We start from the raw sequence: 27,776 nt of genomic DNA, 5'->3' as shown, positions 1-27,776 counted from the left end.
GCTTCTCCTTTGCTGCACGCATTTCTAATGTCATTGTAGATCAGATTATTTTGCTCGGTGCCTGAATTTGGCAGTGTAGTGGGTTATGGGAGGAAGTGACATGACCCGGAAGTGATGGAGACAGAAAGCACGTAGATAGGGGTTGGATTTTTATTTACAGCACACCCAAAAGTACAAAGTCCTGAGCAGTGGGTTTTCACGCAATTGCAGTAAACAAAGAAAACTGCCTCTGTTACCAGCTATGGTAAGCAGAGGCTTGCAATGAAAACAAATAATCCACACAGAACAGAAGGTAGCTTGGGCTCCCTCTCCCAAGCAGGATAGGTAGTTCCTGGAGATGAAAACGATCACAGGGGGAAATCTGGGCTCGGAGGCAGCCGGCCTGGGAATCCTCAGTCTGGGTATATAAGCACAACAAATAAACAAATAAACAAATAAACTCACAGAGCTCACACAGCACGACCGCCTCAGTTCAGGATAGGGAGACCGAATGGCAGAACCCCACAGCCTAAATAATGCCGAGCCCCACCCCTGCAATCAGTGCACTGCCCCACCTCAGCCAATCGTCAAGCGCAGCACAGCTGATTGCAATAATGGAACTCAGCTCTTCAGCTCTCTGTATGCTCCTTTGCAAGGTGCTAGCAGTATCCCAGAAAATATCACAGCGCAGGGGCGGTAGCTGTGAGCCGAGCTAAACAAAATAATTGGACACTACTAAAAAAAAATAAAAAATACCCTGCATATTAAACAATGAGTCATACAAGACAGGAGTCTTCCCCGTCTCCTGTCATACAAGGAGTCATCATGGGTTGCTACCGATACAACCCATGCCTCAGGTGTGCTGCGAGACAGGAAAACTGCTTTCCTGTATGTTTTAAACACATTGGTAATGTATGTAAATTTGATGTTTGAAATTAATGTTCCCCTACAATAATCACACTCTAAACCTTTATCTTTTAAAGCGTCAAGCCTTTGTTTATTCTCACCATCAGTCCTTCAGACTCATCAGCTGAACTCAGAAAGGCAGTGACATAGGCTGGCTTGCTTGCTGGATACCACTTATACAGTAGTGCCTCACAACGCACCAGATTACTAATACAGCCTATGCCTTCTTGTGTGTTCCTGTCTTTATAGTCTTTCAGTAAGAGCCTGTCACATCTAGCGATCAGCTACTTTGGATAATTTTTGTTGTTACTGGTTTTTCTTTGGTTTTCCTGACAATACACTGCCGTGCACTCGATGATGTCGCCACTTACTATTACAAAGACACTTTGTATGATCCAGCCCACATTAGATATTTCTAAAGAAAGTAACCTGATCTAAAGAGCCGCTTCTGAAAAAAACACAATATTTCAAAAAGAAAACAAGAAAAAAAAGTCTAAGAAAATGTAATTTGAATCAGCTGTACTTACTCTTTAAGGTGCACACTAAATAAAAGCATTGCTTATTTGACTGTAGTTATTGTCTGTTACTAATGTCTCCATACAAATCGACTGCATGAAGTCAGAAAGCTAATACCACTTTCACACACAAATGCTGCTACTGAGCTGTCTCAAAAACATTTAAAAAATAACCACACAGCACGAAATTGTTCAATCAATGCCACCGTAACACAGTGAAAGTAGAATTCTCAAACCTGTTAGTCAACAGATTGTTTTCATGACAACAGAAACAAAACAAACAAATAAATAAAATAGAATAAGGTGGATAAGCTAATTTAAAAAAAAGGCTTGCTGACCATCCAAAAAAACAGTTCTACCTATTGCATATAATGTCAACAGCTAAAAAAAAATTGCAGAGACGTTGTTTTTTATATGTATTTTCAGCCTGTTGTGTCTGGTCGCTTTGAGTTTCCTCTGCATTCTCGAAGTCCCCTGATCACATTAACTGGATTTGTGCATGGTCTGTGCCCCCAAATTCTACTGCACCGTTCAAATTGTCGCATTTGTTTAGTAGCTGCTATTACTGTAAAGTTAACAACTCCTTAACTTCTCCAGGTATCCAATTAAACATTGTATTTGAAAAAAATGAAAGCGTGTAAAACCAATCAACAAAAGCGTCCGGTATACAGTCACGTGGGATGCTGACTTTCAACCCACGCCCACTATTGTGCTTCAGTGCCATCATAGCCTTTCAAGGCTTCGCGAGGTGGTTCAGAGACAGCATAAAATATGATGGCTCTGTGACGGTATAGGCAATAACTCGTCTGTGTGAAAGGGGTATAAGATCTTTTATTAAAAACAGGAAATCTAAACTTAATCTTACAACTGGCAATTTATATAATTATTAAAAGGACTGCTGACATAGCACCACTCTTTCTACTGTATATCGTCTAGTTATATCGAAATAAAGTTATGGTTTCATGCTTTAGGGCTTGCATTCTGAAACATTCAGAATTTCAGTAACTCATAGGAAGCATGGTCCAAGACACCCTCTTGTCAGGTGCCACATACGCATTTAATTATATGGCATGTTTTCTTCAAAACATTTACTTATCTTCATTAAAGTCCCAAAGTGCTCCGGGCAGAAAATATGATACAATGAAAACAACTTAAAACAACCAGAAATTCTAGGAGATTAGCTTAATTTCTATGTTTTTCTGGTCATCTGGTCATCCTTAATACCCCAACTTGTGTCACTAGAACATTTTAATACAACCTACAGCAAGTGTGTTTTACATTTTTATTGCTAGAAAAGTTACACAATCTTGTTGGTAGCAACCACACTCTGTCACCTGATTGTAGATGGTGGTCGGTTGTTGACAATTATCTTGGGTCCCTTGTTTGTTATCTGCGTGTGTCCAGCAATGCAAAGAGGAGCATTCAGCAGTCATACTTGCATCTGTGACTGTGAAGTATCCCATGGCATGTCACATTGACAGTAGCGTGACAATAATTAACTCCTCATCCACTTCCATCTCCACATGAAAGGCAAGTTCTCCTGATTCCTGACTGGTCAGTTTCAAAGCACCTGGGTTTGTGCTGTATATCATTTTTTGCTTGCTCATCACGTGTTCAGTGTGAGGAGAGAATTTGCAATAGAAGAACAGCTTGGGTATCTACAGCTGAAGCCTCCAACTAGAAAGTGTACCAAAAAGACTAAACAATAGAATAATGTAGTATAAATTATACCAAACATTCATAATAGATTTGTTTTCAAAGGTAATTTTATTGAGGAATTGTGTGCCTTTAAGACCAACAATGCTTTAAAACCAGAATTTATCAAATCCATATTTGGCCCCTTTTGCTTTCCTGGTCCTTTTGTCTTGTTTGTGGCTCACTGGTGTCTGGCATGCTAAATAGCGCTTGCCCTAGATTTTAATAACATTTACAGTTGTTAGCCTAAACCTTGCTTGCTTTATGAACGCTTAGTGGAATAAAATGAGTGTCTGTTTACGCGGGTTTTACTGTCTGTCTCCAAGGCAGCCCTGGTACATCTCAATGGGATTATTCTTCATGATAGCGTTATTTAAATAAAATTAATAAAAGACAGTGGCATGGTGCAAAAGAGTTTAAGCTAATGTAGGAAGAAGCAGGCTGGGAATGCTTGGATTATGTTCAAATGGACTCCGGTTTAACAACCTTCTCCTGTTTACTATCAAAACTATTGGCTTGTGTTATTTATGTAACAGGAACATTTAATGCAGTGTACTGAATTAAGTGCTTGTAATCACTACTGGCTTGAAAGCAAAATGAGACTGAAGGCCTACTGTTAACAAGAACGAAAAGGACGTGACCATAAGTTGGTTTTACTGAAACTACTGTAGCATCCACAATAGCATATAATTTGTATAATTGCTAGGAAACCCACCCCATCAAATTAGTAAGCAATTTTCAATCTCTTAGCAGGCGCTACAGTATTTAGGACAAGGATGTCTTTGTACCATGAGTTTTTAAAAACAAACAATGCAGAGCAGAGTTGATCAAATGTCAGATGAGAATACCCCTCCCCCCCAAAGGTACTGTATAAATTAGAAAGACATTTTTAAAAGACATTTGTACAAATTGAGATTTCCGTAAGCTAAACTAAACCATGCTCTGCAAAATGCGTTTCAATCGGATAGGCTGTGCAGCATAATGGCAACCAATCAGAATACAACTATGTTCAAACTACATACATATGCAGAAGATAGATTTGACCTCTTCCCAAGATCACTGTTGAAGGAGAGTCCCAAAAAACCCTCATGTGAAATTGCACCTACAGCTGCAAATACATACCCTCTGACTGGAATAGAACTTGAACGAAGATACTGCTAACCTGATGGGGGCATTTATCTTGAACAACCTTAAATAAAAATGAGAGCCAGAGTAAAATATTTCCTTTGTTTAGGCTTCGATATAATTCTCTTAGATGGTCTTTGATCGTACAGTATCTGCAGTGAATAGTTGTGTGTTACTGATGTACAATATAGTTTAGGAGTACAGAGAATGTTATGCATTTGACAAATGCTGAACAGCTGTTGGCAGGACATGGAAGGGGTCTTTTCTCTGGCTGACAAAATAAATCCCCAGATATCAGTTTAAATGGGAACTGCAGCATTAAGGATTCATACAGAAATTTTTCTTTCTTTTTCAATTGTCCCAAAAGTCTACTGTAAATGCAAAATTTGCTAATAACACAACCACCAACATTTATTCATTCAAATGACCTATATTTAAATGTATAGTAGGTTAAAACCACTGTATTCACAGCTCATCGGTTACAGTAAAGTTACGTTAGCAGTAGCCCATACTGTACAGACCACCCAGGTCAGTCTTAGAAATGTTCTTCTATGTTGGTATACATGTTACACATCAGTACTGTGTTAACTGGTGAACTAAATTGTTCAAATTTGGATCCTGGCGAATACTAAATACTACTACTGTGTTTCCCATCTGCAGAGGCACATAACATTTGACTGTGGTTTGCACTTTTAATATAAATAAATAAATAAATAAATAAATAAATAAACACTAAAATGTTTCTCTCCAGAACTGAATATATCCAGGCTGACTCCAGGTTACTAACTGGGACCTGCACCAGTTGGTTGATGTCATTCAACACTGTGAGCAACAACTTAAAAAAATTAAATAAAAAATATACTCTTGTCAAACAGTGTACATTATAACAATTTATGACCTATAGTTGTTCGCCAAAGAATCATTCTTTACCCACTGACTCAGCTGCAAAGATTTTTGGATGTACTGACCTCTAGCCCAAGCACTGCCAGTGTTCTAAACCCAGGTCATGTGACCCAAACACCACCCAGCTGTCGCAGCAATAAACTCTCTCAGCATTTGTACATGAAACTAAAAATGTTTGCATGCGTAAGAGGGTATGAACACGGTGATCTGTTATTTAAAGACTCATTGGATACACATATAGCAGTACATGGATATGCCTGGAAAAAAAGTTTGCACCCTTGAGTAATTAATGCAACGTGACAAACATCCCATTCTTCGAACGTGGTCTACTGTTGCTAAAAGACAGTACATACTGTTCTTATATCTGAGTGTGGCTGTGTCACATTTTGCCATTACACAATTATATAATTCCTTATAGGTTGCTAAAAAATATATTTTAGATGTGTATGTATTAACTCCGGCTACAACTAAACTGGTAATCTCATTCAGGACTGAAAGGTAGAAAATATTTTGCAAATGGCCATGTTATATATTTAGTAAAATGTAAGTTCTAATTACAGAGGAAAAGTTGGTGTTTTAAGTTGTTGAACAGATAACCCTACTTTAAAAAGTTGTACAAATTCCTAACCCTTAAATTGTTACAAAAGATAACATAATAAAACGAACAGCAAGAAAATCTAAACCTTTCATCAACAATTATAAAACAGTAGTATAGGATTAACACTAAAATACACTTCTACAAGACATTGAGAAAGACTTCTAATTGAAACATTTGTCATATCAATCTTCTTTTAGTATTACTACATAACTTAAATATTTAAAATTGTAAGAAAGTTGGCATAAACATTCTTACTCAAACTGGTTCTCAGTCTTCTTTCAAAAGTTTGAATACTGATTCCAGTGTTTTGTTCAAACATAGTTATTTGTAATTCTCAAATTTACCATGCGTCTGTGAGCTGGGATACAGAAACACACAACAACAACAGCTCCTAATCTGAAGCAGTCCTGTAACGATTTTCTAATGAAATTCTCATACTCTTAGCCTACTGATGAAACATGAAGATCTTACAATGGATGGTTCGGTGCAGTTTTTGGACAGAATGCAACAGACATTGGCGTCTATTTTAATTATCTAAATGCTTGGATAGCTTGATTTTTCATGTACCTTAGGGGACAGGAGTGCCATTCAAATTGGAAAAATGTGTTTTGCCAAAACATTTGTCTACCACTATCTAGCTCTCATATTTTTACTAATAAGAATAAAAAGTAAAAAGAACAAGCATTTCATACTGGCTGATTAAGGAGATTTTGCATGATTGAATCATAAACAAAAATTGAAAAAATAAACCTGTTATTAGCAACCCTGATAAAGTCAACTTTCCAATCCCATCCCATAAACTTTAATGTTAATGCACTTCTGATTCAACTGCATGCCGCTTATTGACAATTTTATTACTAGTTGCCAGTGCTATAGAGCGCACTTGCATGATTTATGCACATTCTTCATGCAGCTTTTATAACACACTGACTTTGCAAATGCGTATTTCTGCCAATCGTGGCCTTGAAACTGGCTACAAAGCTGCACGCAAAGTGGGCAACGCTCGACAATTTCTTACTTTAAAAGTGTTCTTTAGAATTGATTGTAAGTACAACACATATTTTTTGTTTGCTTTACTCATTGTAAGGACAATTGTAGCACATTGTTGTGTAGCACTATTTAAGTCCGCTACCTTTTTTTGTTTTACACACGTGTGAAGTAGTAAACAGTTCTATGTTTGAGTATTTTGTGCTTCAGATGTACATTTTTTAACACTAACATTTAAAACACATGTATTTAAGTGCCACATTTGTACAACTACAGTATATATCGTTCCATATAAATACACATGAAAACGGAGGCTTTTTGCTTATTGGCAACTTTCGATTAATGACAACTTTTTGCTCAGAACCGAGAGGTTGTTAAACAGCGGCAACTTGTGTCTTTGAAAACACAGATAATATAATATATATATATATATATATATATATATATATATATATATATATATATATATATATATATATATATATATAGGAATATCTAGTTATAGTATATAGTCTAAATCAAGGTTCTCAGCAATGACATGCAGTACCTCTGTATTTCGGGACATCTGCTAATAATCAATTCAATCACTGCGGTTACATCCAGCCTCCTTCCATGTTTAAAATAATGAATCTAATTCTCTTCCAATTTTCCACATTGGGAAATGGCTACTATTAACAGGCATGTTGACAGCAGTGTATTGAGCGTTAAAATACTGCAGGCTGTATAAGATATGCTCACAATATAAAACCCTAACACGTTTCACATGTACAGGAAATCATGTCATTCAAGTAGGCACAGTGTACATCGACTGGAATTAATGATTTACTTCATTGTGTTTCCAGTTGGTATAATTTCACCTTTTTTCTTAATGAATGATTTTTTTTTTTTTTTTAAATGAACAAATCGATAAGCACCGGGCTAATGCCTCATTGTTGGTATTTTTGTAAAAATAAAAATACACAGCAGAATAATGACCTGACAGCCAAATGGCAGAATAGGATTTACTGCACCAGTTTTGCATCACACAAACCGAAAATGTGGCAATGACTGTATTGTATTCATTTTAGGCTACAGTAATTAAGGGACTATTTTTACCACGAGCTACACAGTAAAGTTAAATAGTTCACAATGGGGTATAAATCTAAAGAAATATAACGTACTGTAACAGCCTGTCTAATATATGTCAAAACAGTGAGCTTGGCTGAAAGACCAAGACGTTTATGAGCTAATAATGTAGCCTTGAGACCCCCTGGGCTGTAGTGTTGACCCCTTACCAGGCACTACTATACTGGTAACTCAATGTGCAATTATAACATAAACAATATCAGACTTACAAAATGCTGACTGGAATTTTCCATCTTAATGCTTTCAACACCTTCTACAGTACACTGGGAGGCAGACTCCACAGTAATTTTCCATATTTCCTCATGTTATTTGCCTAGCGGACTAAGAATATCCTGACATGATACAAACGCTGGTTTCTGACAAATACTTTAGATGATGACTGATAACCGAAATGGGTTATTTCAGCAGTAACTTTGCAAAAAAGACAGCTCTGTGATAACTAATTAAACAGTTTCACTTATATAGACATAAGTAAGCAATACAAAAAGGCTACAGGGGTATATCCAAGACCAAGACAGGTCAACAGGTCTGTTGTGTTGGGTGGAGTTATTTTTCCTAGACTGAACTATTAGTCTGATAGTTAAACGTTTCCTTGTTGAAACAGCTAAAAGTTGAGATCTAAATACTACTTATTTTTCATTCTATATAAATCTCACAGGTGTTTATCCCCAGCAGAAATTCATTGTCCCTCAAATTAACATCCCAATACAATAAATATACAGTGAAAAGAGGTCTGCTTTAGGGTGGCTGTATCTAGATTATTAAAATAGACCCCAGGAAGACACATAACAAAAATGAATAAGAAAATGCAAAAACTTCAATGCTATGAAGATTGACTAAAAATCCTGAAGATATTAACATATTTCTATGGAATCTGCAACAAAACTCTGTCTCAGGAGTGCAGAGTGAGAGTAGTTTATCTTAATGCCACTGATATGAATTGAAAACAAAATCATAACAATCTGGGAAAATATGCTGACTTGCCTTATAAAAAAAGTCCTCATTAAGGAATTCATTTGAAAACATAAATCCCTAAAACCACGAATACACTTATACCACTGAAATATAAAAATTGCAGTTAAGCATTCTTAAGTTTTAACAAGGCAAATACTTTCTCTAGTTAACCATCACACTGCAACAGTACCACGAAAATGAAACATAACGTAATGTTATTGTAGCAAAGCAGCATGCAATTTATTGAGGCATGCAAAACATAACTTTGATGGTTTCCCATTGAGGATAAAGCAGAGTAGAGGCGTCTCTAGCTGAAATGTTTCCATCTGGCAGCCTGTCAAGGCAGCCAATATGCTCGAATGGTGTTAGATTTATACTTAGAGGATGCATGGAGAAGACCAGAGATTACTTTGCATAACTGCAGTGCATTCCCATTTAGACTTGAATAGCAAATGGTGCAAAACTCATTGCCTTTTACCTCGTATCATAAAATCCATGTGACAAGAATACTTCATAGTTCATATTACTCTACATGCTGTATCTTAATATGCCCCTAGTCCCTTATTAACATGTCCTTGCGAAAGTTACATTTGAAGTAAAACATGGCTCACATAAAGCAGTAGAACAAATGATAAATCAATAGTAAAAAAATGAACGCTATTGTAGAATCAATAGTTCAATTCTACAAAAGCATACACTTGATTTTAATCACCAGGAGCACTGTTATGGGGTAATCGCATTACAAGTATTATATGAGCTCACCAGATTAAAATCCTGATTAACCAAGCCTCAGTGCTGTAGTTTAACAAAACAGTTAGGAGAAGCAAACAGTATTCCTGATCTAGAGAATCTCACCGTCAATATTGACGACATTTAGATCGTACATCATGGTTAATAAATCAACAGGGAAATACATTTCTCAACATTAACTTGGGAGCATTCGTCAGGAGAAGCAGAATTTCTCTTCTCAACATCGCAGTGTATCCAGATCATGCTCTCTCCTGCAGAAATGCATAAATTCTGTTTCTAAAACACACCACTCATTTTAATCAGAGCACCATCATTGTTTCAGGAGGATGATCTGTACACACTACCACATTTAGAAGAGAAATGATATTTCTCCTAGGGAACATTCCCCAGTAAAAGTTGAAAAAAAACTAACACAATTCCATTGTTGATTTACCTATGATGTGTGAATAAAAATATATTGCTGCAATATGAACAACAAAGGTAATGTGTTTCTTGTGAAAACCACAAGGGGTTGTGCAACAGTTTAAGATCTTCTGCACTTTCTGAATGATGTGAACATTTCCATTCCAAACCATTTGCTGAAATAACTTCTGCAACCCTTCCTTTCACAAACCCTGTGCTATAGTCCTTTCTCCTGATTGGAATGTTTCTCACATGCTTGGATGCCTGGTGTTTTTCAGGTATGACTAAATATATTGCTTCCAAACCATCTGCATCCTTTTGTGCAGACAATGTTGGCCACACTAGCAATTAACACTGTTGAGAGATAGAGTTTGGAATTCGGTGACCTCCTGTACTGGAATGCTTCACCAAAAACTAAGAGTATTTAAGAGCTGGTAAAATCAGATCCTTGAAGAATCTGGCAGATTTACATTATGTAAACAAGTTAGAATAGTGACAAAGTGTATTGTTCATTCTCAAGAAACATTGTCCCCATCAAGGGGACATTTTCAAATTTCAAGTATGATTAATGTTTTATAGTTGTACTGTTGCTTTGCTATTGTTTTGTATTGCAATGATGCTTTTTACTGATGTGATTAACTGGATTATCAGTACTATATTTACATCTGGCATTCATACTCATTTTGATAGTGACAAAGTGTATTGTTCATTCTCAAGAAACTGCAGCATTTCAGCTAAACAAGATAAACTGAAAAAGGAAAACAAGTGATAAAGCAGTCCCTATGCAGATTTAATAACACCAACATAAAGGCTACATAACACTGTATTGCGAATTACGTGTTATTTGACTCAAGCGGGATTCAGAATAATGTTGAAAAGAAACAAATGCATTCGGAATGCTCTTGATAAAGTATGCAGCCGCACCAACTTCATTTTAATACTGTTTACTTGAATCTGGCTGTAAAAGGGTACACACTCGACTTAACCTTTTTTTTCACAATGATAAAATTCAACATTGCCAAGAAGAAACACAAGCAGCCTGCAATTATCACAACCTACAAATAAACCACAATTAAAACGGTTGACAGCCATTCAAATCACTCAGAGTGATGGCTAATCTGGTCTAGTTAATGATAAAAACATAAAATACATCCCACTATCACATTGTGAAATTCACTGAACAGGATAACAATAACGTCAGACAACAAAATGCTTGTTTCAGAATAAACTCTGACTGCAAGTCATTAGAACACTGAACTGCATTGTGACTTTTTCTCGCATACTTCAGGTGTTGGAGCTATGGAAATGGCACTATTGTACGTAAATCTGGTTCTGTGCCTTTCAGGGGCATGCTGGAGTCTGTGCTACTGATCCAGTGCTGCATCTGAAACGATTTGCAGACGATTTAAAACCGAGTCATAAAGCAGATTTGGCAGGGATTTCACTGGTGTGTACTCTGGATGTAGGCTGAAACAAAGGATTATTCCATCTTTTTGCTGCCAGAGTGTAGACACTGTCCTTTCACAGCAGTAATATGATTTATAGCACCAAGGCAACCTGCAATAAGTATTTATTTAGAGCCTGCGGCCAAGGCAGTGTTAGGCTTATCAAGTACAAATCAAGTTCAAGTAACACATACTTAACAAGGAATAGACAAAAAAAGGCAAAGGCATACAAATGCTCAAAAAGACAATATTGAAGCCAATTTGTGAATATTGTTACACGACAAACAGGTAAACTAACTGAAAACATCACTTAAAACGTTTGCACTTCAGTGGTCTGGACACTTGCATCTGTCAATAGCGAGTTACTCAAGTTAGCACCAGCTGGCAGGCTGAAAACATGATGTTTGTTTAACATATTCATCAATCACTACCAATAATATGTGCAGCTCTTACAGTTCTTGTGTAACCTTACCTATGATGCATTGTTTTTTTTATATAAAACCTATATGGGATAATAAGCTTCATAAAAATAAAAGGTTACAGACATCTGCGTTTCAAAGTTGATCAGTAAAACACAATGATTCATTGCTTTGGGTTTTTAAATAAGGTAGAACCAGACAAGATCTCCGCTTCCATAATGATTGTGTTGGAAGGGAAGGCCACAGGAAACAGTGATGGGAACACTGGGGAGTACACAGAAAATAACTGAACAGAAACTGAGGACAAACACGCAAAAACTGAAGTGGGCATAATGCTGCCCATCAAGGGGACATTTTCAAATTTCAAGTATGATTAATGTTTTATAGTTGTACTGTTGCTTTGCTATTGTTTTGTATTGCAATGATGCTTTTTACTGATGTGATTAACTGGATTATCAGTACTATATTTACATCTGGCATTCATACTCATTTTGAAAAAAACAGCTACTGGTAATAATGGTTTACAAGATGACTAGTTTTGTTATTGCAGCAGATCTGAGTTTTGTCCCTTAAAATGGCTGTTGCTGAAAAAACGCACACTGTGAAAGCTCAACCATCCCTTTTACAACAGCTACATTATACAGTACAAGTACCCAAAACTAGCAAGCGTATTCCTCACAGCTGCACCCTCAGTCAACCTGCAGGTGTGTTTATCCTGTGTTACAGAAAGCAGACGTGTATTTCAGTGTACAATAAATTATCTACTGCTCTGATGATTTATCAGTGTTCTACAGCACACAGCAAGAAGATAAGGACATTAAAAAAAAAAAAAAAAAAAAAAAAAACCTGTCTGCTTTTCCAAGTCTTCAGGCAGGCTTTTTTTACATACAGTAACACTACAATAGGACCTGGTAGCAAAGCACGAAATATGAATACAATATGAACAGTAGACATTAAGAAAGGCATAGTCCAGAAAGTTGTGTTGGGGTCAGGGGAATATAAATATAACTAGGGCTGTCACAAAATTTTGATCAGTTAACTTATGGGCATTAGTTGATTACTCCGTGCACAAATTTAATAAAGGTAACGATCTTATACCGGCTATCCTGCATAGCAATGCTAAAAAAATCAATAGAATATGAAAAAAAAGTAAATAAATAAGCCCAATGGGAATTTGGTCTTTTTAAAAGCATTGTTATTATAAATTCACAGAACAACCATTACTTCAGGCCACTGTCCATCACATACCTGAAAACACAAGACAGCTGAGCTGTGTTTCCATCGTGGGTTGTTTAATCTACAGCTATGTACCTGGCTTCCTGTACTTCTGCTTTCATTCGTTCCAATCTTGTTTTAGTTACCCGAGAATACTGTTGCTATTGACAGCAGATTGCTAACAAGCTGTCAGTCAGAAATCAGAGAAAGTATTTCCACATAATTACCTCTATTTGAGAAATTGGTGCCTTCATCGTGCCCTCTGAATGTTAGTTCTTGCTTGCCAAGGTAAACAACAGAACCAAAACATTTGAGAACCTCATGATTTTTTTCTGACATGCACATTGTGATGTGTCACCTTTTCTGAAATGAACAAAAGACAGTTCCAGCAGTATCATTTTTTGTTTTTATATGACAGCTATCGGTAAGCCACGGATACCTTTCATAATTTGAATGTTGGAAGTGACAAGTATATCCGTTGTCTCCCTGTGTCAGTTCGGTTATTTGTGGTGTATACCTCCCTTTTTTAACAATCTTTCTGAGAAAGTTCTTCTTGAAAATTGATTCGTAATCAAATTGACTACACTCTCTGTTGTCTGATGACACTTTTCTTTAATTTGTAAAAAGCAACTCTAAATATTACTTCAAAGTTCTCAATATAATTCTCAATAACGGTCACTATAACATTAACAATATCGCGTGAAATTCAGCTATTCTTACACCTTATTATTTATTTAAGTATTTAATCTTATTTAAGTCCCACCTCTGCTCACTAATGATTGGACAGATGCAAAACCATGGCAGAACTCAAGACTTAGGTATTAACATCATAATGTCCCCTATACCCTAAATATTCAATATTTGTGTGTATATATATGTTTTAGTCGTCGCCCATTTTTTACCCTGGTTATCTCCCCATTTTAGTTATCTGTATCCTCGGCTCCCCACCACCCACTCGCCTCTGAAACGTGCTCCTGCCAAGCTGTCATTTTTCCACAGCGATGCCACCAGACCTATAGTGCTGGAACACAACACAGATCTGGAGGCTCCACTGGAGAACCACAGGCGCCCTTCGGCCACAGGGGTCGCTGATGCGCGGTGAACCATGGATTCCCCTGTCGATCTAAGCCCTTCCTACCCGGGCAGCGCTCGGCCAATTGTGCGCTGCCCTGTAAGAACTCTCGGTCACGGTCGGCTGTGACCTGGATTTGAACTTGCAATCTCCAGGCTACAGGGCACATCCTGCACTCTAGGCGGAGCGCCTTTACTGAATGCACCACTTGGGAACCCATTTTTACAATATCTGAGTGCTAGCTGAACAATAAAATGAATGACTTGCTATGGCATCCTAATGTAAAAGCACATTGGGCCATTTCCCCATCCATCACAAACACAATTGTTTTGACAGAAGCAGAAATACTGTACAGTATGAAGAAACCTCAAGAAAAACCATCAGGTTTGAGATTAAGAGATTACAGCTAACACACAGCAATACCCTACATAGTCCAGTCGCTGCCACTCCTAAAGCGATGCTCACTACTTTGTTTAGGAGACCCAAATAACAAACTGAAAAAAAGAAATATGCCAATGGCAATAAAAATAAAAAATAAAAACAATGAAGAGGATCATGCTGACTATATATATATATATATATATATATATATATATATATATATATATATATATATATATATATATATATATATTTTATTTTTGTATTTTGTCAGAATAAACTGTGAAAGTATTTTGATTTATTTAGCAAACCTTTACATAAACCATATGAAATTGATACTGTATTATAACAATGTATACTTTTGCATTTGGCCACATTTTTCTTTCCAATCTTTTCATTTAAATGTTAAAATAAATTATAGCTTTTCAAACTAAAAGCCGAGATCTGCTGCTGAATGACTGATGTTAACATTTAAAGCCACCTTTTCAGAGAACTATTCTGTGTATTGGCATAAAAAAAAAAAAAAAAAAAAAATATTACTCAAGATCAAGTCCTTTTAGCATGCTGCGATTCCTGGAAGAGGTATTATTTGCATAACCTCCACACACAACCACTACAGTAAGTGTGACTGCTTCCTCAGACAGAATAATGACTGGAGGACAAAAACGACATTATCAGAACATCCATCAGTTCTGAATTTGCCACATGCACACCGTCAAAAAAATGCACAAAACCGCCACCCCACCCCCAATATTAAATGCGCAAAATGCAACACATTTATTTAAGAACAACTAGTTCTATATCCCAGAGTTTAGCAGAATATAATAAAGAACAGCTTACTGTAAAATGCTGCTGTGATCAATTATGGCTTAAATCCACCTGGAATACACAAAAGCACACAGTATTGCATGTACAGTATAGGACTGAAAGAGAAGTCTATACCACATCTAGCAGAGACAATAGTGAAACCCTTAACCTTACCTTTGTGTTGCCAATGCCTTTGCTTCCCTTGCACCCGGTTATTTGCTTGAAACACCCCTACAGTGAAGTTGTTAGCTGTATTCTACAAGACACTAGTCTCCCTCAGTCTCCCTTGCTAAGACTGCCTAACAGCCTGCAGGGAAGTGAACTCTGTGCCAATTCACAATCCCTTGCTGAATTTCACATGGGGCTGTTTCACCTCTTCTGCTTAAAGGTATCACTCTGGCATATAACTGAGCATTCGGACATTTTCAAATGACTAACATTTGAAAAAGAACGAGTATGTTGGAGGGGGTGGCCACAGGGGGAAAAATAAAAGTGGAGGGAGTACGATTTTGAAGCTATACAGAAAACAAGTTCAAAACAGAGGACAAACATTCAAGAGGTTTTTAGTCAGTGGGGTAACGGGGCATTTGCAGATTTCAGGTAGGGTTAACTTTATAATATTTAACGTTTTAGTGTTGTATCATTGCTTTACTGTTGTTTTGTATTGTTTTTATTTTGCTCCTAAAAACTGGAACCCTCAAAAAAACATCTTTAGTACAAATCTTTCACAAGGTGTGGCCTGATACCGCTGTTAAAAGCTTATCAGAACGACCCTGACTCCCAGAAGAAAACCTGGAAATCATTAAATAATAAGACAGAGAGTACCGGGGAAGTGTGTTTCTGTGCATGACACATCTCATCCCACATTCAATGATGTAATGCATACTTTATCCCATGATGAATGCTCTACTTTGATTTCTTTCTTACTGAACTTTTAAAGAAAGTGGAGTTTAAAAGCAAACTTCAATCCAGGTCTTTTACAAATCAACAGAAAAAACATATAATCATTAAAAAATTAAATGAGAAGCATTACCAGTACTAGCCTTCCATTTTGTAATCTGTAAGCCTTACAGTGTGAGGGGTACGTTTTGAATCCAAACATAAGGTTTACACACAGCGGATCTAATATTTGATTAATAGTCAGTTGGTGGATTTTTGAGTTGTTTAAAAAAAAAAAAAAAAGTTGTAATTGTGCCTGTTTCATTTTCCCTTCAAGTTAAAAGCCTCACAAGCTTTCACAAAAACAAATGTCAAAACATCCAAACAGGAAACCGTAAATGTGACGCTGAAAGACTGAACTACTGTATGTTCATACACAACAACCATGGAGGAGGAAGCTGTAGAGAATGTTATGGGGATTTCAACTGGATTCAGAGGTTTAAGCCACAAAGAGGATTATCAAAGCATTCAACGTGGTTTTACACTTTCATCTGAACTGTGGTCAGATGCAAAGCCAATAGACTACATGTACACAGACCTGGAAGATGTATTTCACACTACTATTTAAAATAGATAAAAAGAGCAGAGGTGTTGACAAACATCATGTTCTGCAGTCCCTAGGCCCATTGCCAAAAAGAGATGACCGTCTTTGGAATGTACTCAGCGTGTTGATCCAACAGGCTTCCAAAAAACCTGGGCACCAGCAGTACCTTCTGCTCATGAAGCATGGAACAAACTGTCCTTGGGTTATGGATCTCAAAGCTTGTATTGCGCTTGCCAATCAGGGATTAACTCTACAGGGAGGATGTTCTGGAGAAAGCAAATTGTGCACATATTGATTTGCATGCCTCTTTATGCCTAAAAATATGAATCCCTTAATGTAACAAATAAAACATGAACAAAATAACCCATTTTAGATGTGATTTTTTTAAGGACATTAGTGGACATTATACCACTTTAAGAGAAAACAAACAATAACATTTAAACAAAATAATGGAAACAACATCAAGTCTGTATTCACTGACAGGTAGAATAAGGACAGGGTTTAAAAAACATACAAAATGAGAGTTTTGCCCTGCTGGCATTCAAAGAGCATTTTTCAAGTTCTATCACTATCACAGCACTTCAGCAGTATGTAGCCTAAAGAACACGATACTGCACTTTCTGTTCTACCATAATTGGCACTAGGTGTTAGTGCCTGATAAACTGCAAATTCAAAATAACAATAAAGTCTGCAAAACAAAAACACCAAAACGTGTAATGCTGAGTGGTAATTTATAATTTATACCAATTTATAATTTTATTTATATTTAATGGGTTTTTTCCACCAAATGCTTTTTTAAAAAGTGTATGTATATATATACATATATATATATATATATATATATATATATATATATATATATATATATATATATATATATATATATATATATATATATATATATATATACACACACACACATACACACACACACACACACACACACTAAAACGCCTACAATAAGTAGAATGTAGATTTTTTTCTGTACGTGGTCAACAGATCCCCATCTGGAGACTGTTGTAAATAAATATTTGTCATCCTTACAAAACTGTTACAAAGAGCAGCATGAGGTCATTCTCAAATAACAGCCTAATCGTGCAAAGCTGGTGGTAATACGATCTGTAAAACTCACGTCAAGAAAGGAAACGAGGCAAAAGAGACATTAGCAATGTTTTATAAGCCCTCCTGTAATGACCCTGTGTATGTACAACATACCACAGGAAAACGATCTATCTATTACAACATTTAAATCCTGTACAATACACAAGGGTGGCATATACATTCTGCAACCCATCAATTCAACAGTGTGCAATCATTGTTAGAATCGTAACACACATGTATTTGAATGTGTTATAGCACACATGCATTTAAATTTAAAAAGAAATATTGTATCTGGCACCATGGTTAAAGAAAGCTTAACCATGGTACCTGATAACTAAAGGCCTGTTACATTTGCACTTTCTAAGTCATTCAAACCTTCAACTGCTTTTTTCCTGACACTGACATGATTGGCAGTTACTGTAGTGACATGCTTTGCAAAGAAGCTTTTCTGCAGATATCATTTTAAAAATGAATGAAGGTTTGTGAATGGAAGTCCACAACAGGTAGATTTATAGAACACTGAATTGTCCAGAGATGATAAAACCACACACTACACCTTTGAAGAGCTTGAAGTTACAGCATTGACTTTATTAAAACAAATTGTTAATTAACATACCAACTGCAAACTGCTTCAACATACATAGCACCTTATCACTGCAAACCCAATGCTGTAAACGAAAGCCTGTTCTCTGCAAGCAAATGGCTAATTAGCTCTTCTAATCACCAGCACTTAAAACTTGAGGCTCTTTTGTTTACCATTCAATTATTCCCATTCCTGTTTTATTAAACAAATTAGCCAGTAGGCCAGTCTTCTTACATGGTCAATGACAAGCTCGCATGAAATAGCCTCATAATCCCTTAATACCATGACAAATTAGAATTTCACCTTGGAAAGGGAGTTGATCCTGCTCATTAAGCAGCTCCTTCCACTGTTGCCATGAGAACCTCTTAAAGGTCTTAAATTCTTACATTGGGTACTCAGAATAACAACCCCTCCCCCTTTAACTTTTCCATTTAATTCCCACCATATTAACCTTCACTAATAAACAGGAGTATATTATGCAATAATATAAACACAAATATTAAGGTTCCTTTACACATCCAGAAATACTACTATAGTAAGGCACTCCTGTGACATTCAGGGGGGGGGTGTAGTCATCTCAGAATGTGTTCCAAATGTCTCATTAAGTGTAGATAGAATGCACATGTGAAGTGGTACATCAAACCAATACATTAACTGCTATATGTGTTTCTTCCCAAAACACAGATTATAATGAAGGTCTTGGCTCCATCCGTGTTTGCAGTGTCTAGATCCACAATTACACTGTAGTCTCCACGGAGCTAATACTGACTCGTGATGCCAGAGCTCCTTCTATCACTTTGATTTATCAGATTTAACAGAAACGTATCTCCAGATAACATAGCAATGACTAGCCAACAGCTGTGTGAAAATGAGAGAAGCCTTGAAGTTGCTAATGGTGATCTCGCATAGGAGTGCATTAGTAAATATTGCATTATAAATATATTTTATTTATATGCTGCAAGGACTTGCGTACATGCAATAAAACACTGGAGCAGCAGGAGATGACAATGATGCTAGACAAGCCTGTTCTCATTTTTTTTTTGCTTTGATACCCTTATCTTTCTGGCACTCTCTCTTTTAAGCAGTACAGTTCAAGTCTGAAACACTTATCAATCACTGCTCGGCATGCAGAACTAAGAGGTGCTGAAATTAGATACCATAGAAGATGCCTAATTTCCTAATGCTTTACTCCTAGTTACATTGTTGTTTCTACTTTATTTGAAAGATCACCCTGTTAGATATGTACTAAGCAGGAATAAAGAAAATAAACCTACAAATAACTAAAAGGACAATGAAAAAACATTAAATACTTACAAGGGGTGATTACCTCATCATTGACTAAGTCACTGATGATAAATTTTACCATCTTTTCTGAAATGAGTGAGTACTTGTGGCAAGACTGTCGCAGAGCGCAGGTGATGTCACGGACCAGGAAAAAGCGAGACAATACACAGACGTGGGATTTTTGGTGAAGCTTTCCGCTCAGCATTTAATAAGTAAACAAACAGAAAATAAAAAGACTAACAAAAAAAAAAAACATAGGACACTGCACTTTACGCCAAAAACAAACAGACAAACGAAACGAACAGACACTAACAAAACAGGGTGGAAGAACGCTACACAAAACAAGTACGGTGCTGGTCCTTCCAGCATTCGTAGCAATTGATCTTATATTTTACTTTACATTTCTCTTCTCTCTCTCTCTCCCTCGTTCTCCACTCCCGAACACAAAACCCCAAGTGAGTGACAACATGCTGCTTCCATGCAGCTGCTCCGAGAACCGACTGTCAATCAATCACTCAACCGGAGTCTCAGAACAACTGCATGTGAATTTATTTAGTGCAATTACCCATGCTCACATATTATTACATTTTACCTGCACGTGAAGTGCTGTGCAATCCTCATGCCTTGATACAAATATACATTTTAAACACTCATGCTCATAACCCATATTATATCCCATGTACCAACTACAATACACCAACATTAACACCATAAATACAACACATAACACAAAAATATGCAGAGGCGGGGCCACAATACTGTCTGTTAATGTAACAAAACAACAGTTTCTTGTTGTAACAATAATTCCTGATTATTTCCAAATATACTTTACTGCCACTTGGTTACAGTGTGCAGTGGTGCTGGACTGTGCACTGCAGCATTTGAATCATCTAACACTGCTTCCTGGTGGCTGTTCACAGTCACTGCAGTATAAAATCACTACAGCACATGCTTGACAGTGCAACTAATACTGTCCATTCACTGAATTGGGGCTAAAAAAATACACTTCAGTTGATTGTTAGTTTAAAATCTCAGAGCAGACCATAAGGAATGGAAGTAAAGCATATTTTTTCTTCAATAATGAAGCAGTGTCACTGAATACAGTTCCTTTTTGGTCCCAGTGCCTCGTTACTAATGAAGAAACAATCTTACGAGGAAGCCATACACTGCTGATCATTTATCAGCAGGTACTCTAGGTTGAAGTAAACATCTGCCTATGGCAAGACCACCATACTTTATACAAACCTTTTCTTTTTCATTTCCTGCAAGTTATCTTGAGCTTTCAGTGTCTTATTTTGCAGGCCTGTATTTGATTTTTATGTTTGTGTGTTCTTAAATGGTATGAATGATTTGTCCACAGGCAACTTCAGAAGCAAGATGAATCATCTCAATGAGCTTTTTAATGTTTTTTTTTCATTATCGGTAGACTTTGAACTGAAGCCTTTATGCCCCCCGAGTAGTGTTAACGGTTCCATAGCAAGAAACTTTGAATTCTCTGTTTCAAATAGGCGGGATTTATCACAACCCTTCTCACTTTTTGTTATTTGGTCACATTCACTGTGTTATAAAAAATTTTATTTTACTGTAATTAAAACCCCAGAAGTATTCCTTTCCACTTATTTTAATTTAGTATCCAGGAACGACTCAAGAATGTGCAACTTCAGTGGTGCTCCCGAGTAGCGCATTCGGTAAAGGCGCTCCACGTGGAGTGCAGAATGCGCCTTATAGCCTGGACGTCTCAGGTACAAGTCCAGGCTATTCCACTGCCAACTGTGTATGGGTATTCACAGAGGGGCGGCCAGGGAGTCCTCGGCTCACCATGCACCAGCGGCCCCTGTAGTCTGCCTGTAAGCTGCCCAGAGCTGTGTTGTCCTCCGACGCTGTAGCTCTGAGATGGCTGCATGGGAGGCCTGCAATGTGAAAAAGAAGCGGTCGGCTGATGGCACGCGCTTCAGAGGACAGCGTGTGTTCGTCCTCACCACTCCTGAGTCAGCGCAGGGGTGGTACCGGTGAGGTGAGCCTTAAAATACTTGGCTATTCCAAATTGGGAGAAAAAATTATAAAAACAATTGGTGACTTCTAATTAAAAATTTTAAAAAAATGAAAGAATGTACAGCTTCTTTCCACAAAAATGATACAGTCAGTTAAATTCATAAAAATCTTTCCATTGAAGGTATTTATTTGGCAGCTAAATGTTAGTGATTAGCCCTATTAATTTAACTTTAAAACTACTTTTAGAAATGTCCACTAGGTGGCAGACAGGTATAATACAAAAAAATACAGTTTGTGCAGCATGTCATCCTTCAGCTGAGTAAACATAATCCTTGTACAAAGTTCCATCATATTTTTATTTTTTAATAACCTGTATGCTTTTGATAATGAAGAAAGCCATGCAGGTATCTGTGGGGGTCTCTGTGCCCCCCCCATTATAAACAACAGTTTATCTACCAGTGACAGCCTGTCCAAACTGAAAGCTTTGTTACTGTAGTTGCAGCATGCAGTATACTACTAAAGCTACTGAGAAAATGGCCTCACACAGTTGGGGGTTGGAAAAAGGTCTAATATTTGGAATGCTGTCTATTTAATCTCCATTGGGAATCAGTGAAGAGGATGTGAAATCCCCCCCCCCTAATATTTGTTGTTTATCAAAAGGTCCCAATGCAAATTGCATTTTTTCTTTGTAGTTTTTGTTTGGCTGTCCAACATACAGATGATAAAATACTGTATTCTTATAGATTCACCGATGCATGTTGTAAACTGCAAACCTAATATTGCATGAGTAGAACAAACACTTTATCCTAAACCCCCCAAATTTAGGTTGAAAGCTAACAATTACAGTTTGTCAACATATGAATTTGCAACAGAGTCATCCACTACTGTTTAATCAGACCAATTAATAGTCTCAAGCTCATGTGTCACACCCACAACCTAATTGATTGCATGGAAAGTTCCAAAGGCAAACCAATCAACAGACAGACAGACAGACAGGCAGGCTGGCAGGCAGGCAGGCAGGCAGGCAAGCCATGCTATACTTTAACATGCTGTAAAGTCAAAAGCTGGGAAACTAACAGTAACACTCACCAGATGGTATAAGATTTGATACGGGTCTAGCTACTTCCAGCTGGAAGAAACAAGCTCAACATGCACATTCCTGATTGCTCGCACAATTATTTTAGAACACTGAGAGACTGGTTAAAAAAACACCTACTATAGACTTAGTTAATTTGGTCATGTGGAATTCTGCAAGTTCCAGGCTTTGTGCACGCATATGGAAGCAAGGTAGTACTAAATGAATTCCAGTTGTTTCCTGAGATTATGTCTTGCCCAGACCCATGACCCTGACACTGCATTTGGACAAATGGCCATAAATAAAAAGACAATGTGATTTACTGTATCTACCCAAAACTCTCAAGTTTGCTAAACTAATCAATTGTACTTATACATGGTTTACTAGACAAATGTACAGATTTGATCATTCCTTTATCAGCAGCCCAAACAGTACTGCATGCCCTGGGGTTATTCACATTTACAAATATGCATGGAGTCTGAGGACTTCAGTGTGTGGCATTTTTCCTTTCTGGACAAAAATTGATAATGATGATTAGGAATAAATAGCTTTAAGAACCTAACTCATTTACAATCTGATAAAGGAAATACTGGAAACAAAACATTAATTTCCCTGCTGTCATTTTTGGCCATGGGAACTTAGGTATTCCCATGTGACTTTTATAGCAGCTTTAGGAAAGGACTTGAAAGAGCTAATTAACATTTTCAGGAGAAACTCGTGTTTACATATGTAAGTGGTTGTTGATTTCAGGAGCATATCCTGGAATCTCACAAGAAATTGAGACTTTCACTGTAAAAAAAAAAAAAAAAAAAAAAAAAAAAAAAAAAAACTGAGACCGTTTCATGGGACACTTTCCAGAGCTTTTGCTGCCAAGTTTCACATGTTTTGTCCATTCACACACACACACACACACACAATTATATAAAATATAATTTATACTATGTAGACATTTTACTATTATTTGTGTGTGTGTGTTTGTGGAACATCGAAAAGTTAAGTTTCATTAAGACTAGAACCGTCTTTTACAATACATGTTTTTATTTTGAATATAACCTACAATATTCTATTTTTTAATATATATACAAGCCTGTTGTTATCTCTACTGGACCTAGCAGCCATCAAGCCCTTCAGTTTGTATAAGGAATGCACCAGGGGAAAATATCAGTAGGAGAGATTTCATTTCGAAGCTAGCCACAGTGCTTCAGCAGAAACATTTCGATCAGAAAACTGCAAAGCAGCAGGCTGCAGCAGCTCAACCTGGACTGACACACACGCTAGAGAAATTACATGTTACTTTCGTTTTAGATTAAAAATTACTTTTGTTTTTACAGTTTTGTACATACATAAACCTGTTTACACATTAGTTTCTTTTGAAATGTTTATTTTATTATAGTTTTGCATTTTTTGAAGTTGTACAGATATTTGATATGATGTGCGTGAATAAGACTTTAATCTTTCTTTCATTTTAATATTAATGAGATTTAAAATGTACTGTGACAATGACTGCCGTCGGCGGTTCTAATGTTTAAGTAGTCCGTAAATGTACTCAGGGTGTGTGTGTGTGTGTGTGGATATATTTTGTACGGACTTTCTGCTGGAGAATACGTGAGTTAGGTCAGAAGAACGGGTGATTGACTGCTGAAATATCGTGAGCCACAAGCACTTTCCTGCTCCGGTTTAACTGAGTTTTTACAGCTATTTTTACCATGAGAAAGCGACTGACCCTGCCCTTAAAGTCCGCTGTCAAAAGGATGTCCTTGTGCTGTTTCATGATGTATTTGCGTGACAAAGTCACACACTCATGACCGTAGAGTCGGTTTTCACGTGCATGTAAACCAAGGCAACGGGGCTCGACTCACTTGCTTTCCAGTCAATTTATAAACAATATCAATCAAAAAGCCCGGTCCACTTTCCAAGATCATTAAACATAAATTATGAAATTACTCACAATCCCCACCTGCTGTTTGTTGATAACTCCATCTCATCTCTGATTTACACGTTTTCCAGAACCTGACCTTGCACAGAAAGGATTAACATTCTGTCAAACAGAGGAAATTCACCTCAATAACAAACAGCTTACATGCTCGAGCAGCACTGTCCTGTAGCACTTCAGAAAGGCAGCAGAAGAAAAGGCTTTGTTCAGATGATATATTAAAATGTACTACTTGGGAATCACACTGAAAGGTCCTTTTTAATGGTCGACAGGTAATAAGGATTTAAGGTAGCACATCTCTCAGAAGCTAAAAATGACAATAAATCATTCAGTAATATGGTCATGCCATCATGTCCATTTATAAAAATGTGATTGCCAGGGCACTGGAGGAAGCTTTAGTTTCTCTAGCTTCCTGTCACAGTGCCAGGAGGAAATATCAGCCAAGATACAGATAAAACATATTTCATTTGCAGGGTTTTGTTTTTGTAAACTATTAGAGTCACATGCTCCATCTGAGACATGCTACCTGCTGTGTTTGGTTGCAGAGGGAAAAGCAACTAGGGACTGGCCAGCTGGTGGGCGTATCCCAGCACAGAGCTTTGCGATAAAGGGGAGCAGCTGACACAACTCGAGGCTGTTGAAAAACCAGGGACAGGATCGTCCACGCTACCCCAGACACTAACCTGGATTTTGCAAAGAAACTAAAACCTCTGTGGAACCTGGTTCAGGGTTTCATTGCCACTAGAAGCAGGGATTAGTTCAGCGAGGCGTGTCAGTGGAACCTCCCTGGTGCAGCAGTGCTCACCATCTTAACAGCAACTTATATTTCTTACTTTCATTTTCCCAGTGTTTGGTTGTGCATTTTCTGCTCCTGATCATTTTGTTGTATGTCCCCCATGCTGTTACTGTTTTTTATACGATAACTTTTTAAGCTTTTTCGTCTGGTTTCACAGACTCGGATAAGTTATAATCTTGGACTACCTTAACCAATGTAACAACAGGTAGTTCAAGATTCTGCAAAATCAGGTTAAGTGAACTAACTGCTAAAATGTTTTTCACCAAGAAACTTTGGGTTGCATTGGACCTGAAAATAAAAATAAACACTTTAGAAAAAAAACAACAACAAAAAAAATCTTTGCAGGAACCTGACAGCTTACAAATATAATCTGCAGCAACCCAGGCAGCAGGAGGTTGAATGTCAGGTCCCACTAGTGAAGCAATTACTGGCTGATGACAGACAGCTCCCTTAGACAGCTGTAACTTTCATTACTTTTCCTAGGAACTAGTCTAATTTTGTTTTGTATTTGTTATAAACCCCTGTTAAAATGAGTTGCTCTCCGGAGTCATGGCCAGGTTATGCTTTCAGAGTTCAGTTTCCAGACACATCTTTTGCGCCTCGTTTTTAGTTGAAGTGTCAGAGCTAGGAAAAAAGAACAAGATCCTGGAGAAACTCAATGTGTGCCAAGAATCTATGCGTTTTGCAAACTACATGAATGTGTTTTTTCCTTGTGCCGAGTCTGTAATAAGTTCTTGCCTTAAACACATTTAACTCTGGAAATTCAATATTCAATTAATTAATGCAGGTTCAACTCGACACTAAAATTAGTATGTCTCACGTCTGCAGTTACTATAAAAGTTGATATTTAATGTAGAATGTTTAGTGTTGATTAGTCCTTACAAATCTGCTGATCTAAAACTAATTTGCAACTAAAAGAAATGGCCAGGACTTTGTGCTCAAATCATTACTGTTTTGCAACAGACCATTATTCAATTCCCCAATTTGCGTTCCTTCAAGTCATATGCCAGCTCTACTGAGATTTGATCCACATTTTGAGCACAACCAGACTTTAAACTTGTTTTACTAACATTTTACTGATATCAGCGCTCCAGGTTTTGGGTCTGGGAGTAACTTAACCTCTAATTTTAACAGAGAGAGTAAAATGTATTTTCAGTGGGTAAAAAAGGAAAGGGGCAGGGTCACAATACCAGAAGTCATCGCCTTAATGTGGTACGCGATGTGTCAGTCATGGATTGGAGGATGCGTGATTGTACTCGTTACCAAAAGGGGCATGACTGACGGTATATCAGGGGATGTGGCCAAGCAATCTGTTCCTTTGTTATGGTTGTGGAAAGACCAATGAAGGAAAAAGTACCATGCTTGTTTTGTATAGTTAGTCTTGTAATTGTATTGTCTGCCATTGTTAGAAGGCTAAACTAGCCTGGAGCTATCGCTTAGAGCCAGCAGCAACCCGGACTACACTTCACCACTGTGCACAAATAACTGTATTTCGCCCCTAACACTAAGAGCACTCATCGTGTTTGTGTTGTGTATTATATTTGTGTTTATTATTTCAGGACAGAACCCTGTGGGTTTTAACTGAGCAATAAATACTGGTGTGTGGAGCCAGTTACTATAGTTGCCACCAGCAATGCAGCTGAATAAACAGCTGTTTGGATCGTGAACTGTGCTGTGTCTTGTTATTACTGTGCACTGCATCACCTCTACACCTACGCACTGCAAACTACTTTGCCACAGGTAGGCATTAAAAAAAAAGTCTTTCATTTTAACAGCAATGCTACTTTGAACTACTGTACAACCACGCGTGTGTTCTTTATCAGCTCTGTGCATTTGTGTCGAGGTATCACACTGACTGCAAATTAATTACGTTATAATTTTAACACTAACTTTTTAAACTCAGTGAACATGTTAAAACTTCAATGTAAAGCCTTACAGATAAATAAAATAAGGACATGCATAAATAAGTTCTAAAACAGTTTGTTTAATATTATAGGCACCTTTTTTTGCGGTTGCCTCCGACGATGGTTCCAGTTGGATTTGTAGCTGGACTGGGGTGTTTACGCTTCAACCTGTGTAGCTTCAGATTTTTCTACTGTGATTGGCTGCAAAGACAACAGGGCCAGCCAGAGACCGGATAATGTTTGTTGGGTTGTTTTTTCTTGTGTACAGCTTCCTAGTAACTGAAGACATTGTATTCTGGGAGATGTAGCCTAGTTGCAAGTGGAAGTTTTGGGGAGATTTTCTTAAT

At 37.3% G+C, this 27,776-nt stretch overlaps 1 protein-coding gene and 1 long non-coding RNA gene across 9 annotated transcripts in view; both read right to left on the bottom strand.

Annotated features, from left to right (window-relative positions):
* LOC121321848 (1-phosphatidylinositol 4,5-bisphosphate phosphodiesterase epsilon-1-like) overlaps nt 1–27,776 on the bottom strand; it is a 121,026-nt gene that overhangs the window by 63,544 nt on the left and 29,706 nt on the right. The gene's annotated exons all lie outside the window — the stretch shown is intronic.
* Nucleotides 137–15,540, bottom strand: LOC121321849. The gene is made up of 3 exons (XR_005950978.1): nt 15,453–15,540; nt 15,312–15,350; nt 137–397 (listed from the first exon to the last, which is right to left on the bottom strand). It is a non-coding gene; the product is annotated as an uncharacterized LOC121321849 (long non-coding RNA).

This window comes from Polyodon spathula, chromosome 10, assembly GCF_017654505.1.
Source record: "Polyodon spathula isolate WHYD16114869_AA chromosome 10, ASM1765450v1, whole genome shotgun sequence".
NCBI lineage: Eukaryota > Metazoa > Chordata > Actinopteri > Acipenseriformes > Polyodontidae > Polyodon > Polyodon spathula.
This window is presented reverse-complemented; position numbering and strand designations above follow the sequence as displayed.